We start from the raw sequence: 4,066 nt of genomic DNA, 5'->3' as shown, positions 1-4,066 counted from the left end.
TCTATTTATACCCACAGTCCTATATTCACATCCTTTCATCTAAATCTAGTTGACTATAGAATATTGGCTTGCAGTGGGCTCTAAATTCAAAACCATTACTTAATTCTTAAAAATCAGAAGATGTCATGTAATGCATGAAAGATCTGCATGAAGATCTGCCAGAGCCATAATCTGGTACAGCTGAGTAATAACTCCATGGGCTCTACAAGTGGCTATTGTATCAGCCAATTCCTGTTACCTCCTAGACCCTGAGACTGAGTGTCCAGTGCCACAGATCATCTTAATGGGGCTTGTCTCACTCGTTTACAGTTACCTCCTTGGCCTCTATTAATATTTGAATTTGAAATTCCTGTTTTAACTCCTTAAAATGCAAAAGATCCACTTTACACCCCTTAGGATGGTTACTGTCAAACAAACAAACAAACAAAAAACACAGAAGATGTGTTGGCAAGGATGGAGAAATTGCCACCCTTGTGCACTGCTAGTGGGAATGTAAAATGGTGCAACCTAGCGACTATAGAAACAGTTTGGCAGTTTCTCAAAAAGTTAAAAATAGAATTACCATATGATCCAGCAATTCCCCTTCTGGCTATATATCCAAAAGAATTAAAAGCAAGAACTTGAGCAGATACTTGTACACCCATGTTTATAACAGCATTATTATTATTATTTTGTGTGTGTGTGTATGTGCAAATGGTGGCCTTTAAAACCAAGGAAAACCATGAAAAATGACAGAACAGGAGCAAATCCGCTAGTGTAGTGCCGAGCTAGCCCTTTGCAGGACCCTAAAACCTGATCTAGTAACAGAATAAATCAGTGTATTTACATTTATGTTTGCCCTGAAAACCCAGGTAAGGTCTGAAGCTTGAGGCCATCTCCCCTTCCTTTCCTCCTCCCTCTTCCTACCTCCTTACCTTCTTTCACTTCCTCAATCCATTCCTCTCCCTTCTCCCTTCCTCTCTCTTCCTTCTTTTCCTTTCTGCTTTTTCCTTTTCTCTTCTCCTTTTATTCCTCATTCTCTTTACCATCTACCTATGTGTCCCTCCAAGCCCCTCTGCTATTTCTCCCCTGCTCACTCCCTCTGCCCTGTCTCCCTCAGGTTCAGCTTCCAGGGTGGGGGGGCGAGAAAGGGTCCTCAGCCCAGGGAGCACTTGCTGGTGTTCTTCTTGTTGCAAGTTTTCAGGTCAGTACTGGGAGGCTTGTTGCCGTTTCCTGATCTCCGGCCTCCTGACTTGAGCAAGATGTCCTGGGCCAGGGAGCTAAAAGCCTCATCCACATTCATACTGGATTTAGCACTAGTTTCGAAAAATCGGATTCCTTGCTCTGGAGCCAACTTATCGGCCTGCTCCTTCTGCACCTTCCTCTTGGCCTCCATGTCACATTTGTTCCCTAGCAAGAGGTGTTCCACCCCAGCTGAGCCATTCTCCTTGATGCTTTTCATCCAGTTCTGAATATTCTCGAAAGATTTCTCACCCATGATGTCGTATACTAGGATAATACCCATGGCTCCACGGTAGTACGCAGTACTTATTGTCTTGAATCACTCTTGGTCAGCCGTGTCCCAGACTTGTAGTTTGATCTTCTTCCCCTCTATATCCACAGTGCGGATCTTGAAATCAATTACAATGGTGGAGATGTAAGTGTTGTTGAAGTTGTCTTCTGCAAAGCGAATGATCAGACAAGTCTTGCCCACTCCCGAGTCCCCGATCAGCAGTAACTTGAAGAGGTGGTTGTAGGCTTTGGCCATGGCGGACACCGGGGGAGCCGGGAGAGGGGTGGGGAGCGCCCCGCACTGGTAGGCGGGACTGGACGATTGGCAAACAGAGCAGCACGGAGCCCAGGCCAGGAAGCTATAACAGCATTATTTACAGTAGCTAAAATGTGAGAGCAGCCCAAGGGTCCATTGACAGATGAAAGGATAAACAAAATTTGGTATATATACATATTCTACCGAGCCGCAAAAAGGGAAGAAATTTGGACACACGCTACAACATGGATAAACCTTGAAGATACTATGCTAAGTGAAATAAGCCAGTCATGAAAGGATAAATATTGTGTGATTCCACCTGTATGAGATAACTAGAGTAGTCAAATTCATAGAAACAGAAGGTAGAATGGTGGTTGTCAGTAGCTAGAGGAAGGTGGGAATAGGGAATTATTGTTTAATAGGTGCAGACTTTCAATTTTGCAAGATGAAAGAAGTTCTGAAAATGAATGGTGGTGATGGTTGCACAACAATGTGAGTGTATTAATGCCACTGTACTGTACACTTAAAATGGTAAAGATGTTAAATTTTATGTTATGTGTATTTTACCACAATTTTAAAGAATACAAAAGATCAACTACTTAGGATTTCTATCCCATTCTTGAAAAGAATGGAATTACATCTGGAGTATTCCACTTACTAACTGTATGATCTCAGACCACACATTCTCTCCATTAAAAAAATGCATTTATCTACCTATGCAGTAATTTTTTTAGTGATAATTAAATGAGTTTCTATAGTTACATGACTTGTAAATGGTAAGCCACATTCCAGGTAGTTAATAAATTTCATGTGAGTGCCACACGTGAGTGAGAAATTTGCCCGGAGCTGTGATGACTTCCAGTGAACATCATAAGGGAGGCTTTTATGAAGAACCTAGCATTTGGGCTGAGCTTCAGAGAATGGGCAGAATTTGAAAAGGTGCAGATACAGGGGGATATTTAAAGCACATGGAGAGGCATGTGTATAAAGGGACTGAAGCAGACAAATAAATAGTGTATTTGAGCAAATAATCATGTTTGACCAGAGGCTCAGGTGAAAAAGGTAGACAAACAGGAAGCGGCCAGATCATGAAAAGTCTTAAATGATTGCCTGAGAAATTTGAACTTTCATTTAGTAGATAATGAGAAGCCATTGTTTTTTTAAGCAGAAGGTTTAGTGGAGCGTTATAAGTATTACTGAAGAGGTATACAGAATAGATTGAAATATAGATAGACTAGAATAAAGGAGATTAATTAAAAGGCTCTAGAAATGTTCTAGTCATGAACTAATTACGACTACACTAAGATGCTGGCAGAAGAAATTAAAAGAAAAGGATACAAGTTTTAATACCAAATCAATAAGAAAGTCTTAGAACTCTTTGATACCTTACAATTGACGGAAGGCCTGTAGTAATTTTAAATCTAACAGGTGCTTCCAAAAAGAAGCTTACATATCCAGCCCATACCTCTATTCCAGGCTTCAGAATCATGTATCCTTTTGCCTTTTGGATATTGTCATCTGAATGTTCTCCAGGTCCCTTAAATTAAGGATGTTCATTCTTGAACTTATAAACCTTTTTATATCCAGCTTTCTGATTTTTAAAAGAAATAACACATATGCTCTTTTCTGTTATTAAAAAAGTAACTTTTTCTTGCAGAACATTTAGAAACATCATCACAGTGCAGAAACTAAAACAAAACTTAATATTAATTCTACCCCCAAAACATATATATATATATATATATGTATGTGTGTGTGGGGGGTATATATTTACTTGATAAATATATTTGGTAAACATATTTAAAGTCTTTTATACGTATAATTAACTTTTAAAATAAAAATTAGCATTGAATTCTTCATGATATTTTATAACTTAAAAAAAGTTTTGTGACCTACTATTATTGTCAAATGATACATCAAGACCATTCTTCCCATCTCTGTCATTAACCATATGATCTTAAGTAAATCCATCTCCAAGGTTTTTAACTCTGGAATGGGTATGCTAATACATAACTCACTGCATTGCTGTAAGGTAGTGGTTCCTGAACTTTGCTGCATATTAGAATCACCTGGAGAGCTATTTAAAAACCCCAAAGTTCAGGTCACAATTCAGAGTCTGGGCATAAGAACTAGACATGAACGACTTTTGTCTCTTTAGGTGATTCCAATATACAGCAAAGTAAGGGAACCAAATTTCTAAGGTTTAAAATGAGATAACATAAAAACCTGGCATGCAGAAGGCACACAATAGTATATGTCATTTACTGAATGTCTGCTATGTTCCCACACTGCACTAGTATTCTGTATTCATTACTTCAT

General features: G+C 39.0%; 1 pseudogene across 1 annotated transcript; it reads right to left on the bottom strand.

Moving 5' to 3' along the window:
* Window positions 1-686: 686 nt before the first annotated feature.
* LOC112608041 lies at window positions 687-1,827 on the bottom strand (annotated as a pseudogene). The gene is made up of 2 exons (XR_003115932.1): window positions 1,077-1,827; window positions 687-1,002 (listed from the first exon to the last, which is right to left on the bottom strand). The product of XR_003115932.1 is annotated as a ras-related protein Rab-13 pseudogene (transcript).
* Between the last annotated feature and the right edge of the window lie 2,239 nt (window positions 1,828-4,066).

The sequence above is a fragment of the Theropithecus gelada genome, chromosome 15 (assembly GCF_003255815.1).
Source record: "Theropithecus gelada isolate Dixy chromosome 15, Tgel_1.0, whole genome shotgun sequence".
In the NCBI taxonomy this organism is placed as follows: Eukaryota; Metazoa; Chordata; class Mammalia; order Primates; family Cercopithecidae; genus Theropithecus; species Theropithecus gelada.
The sequence above is the reverse complement of the archived record's forward strand: the minus strand, read 5'-3'. Positions and strand labels throughout refer to the sequence as shown.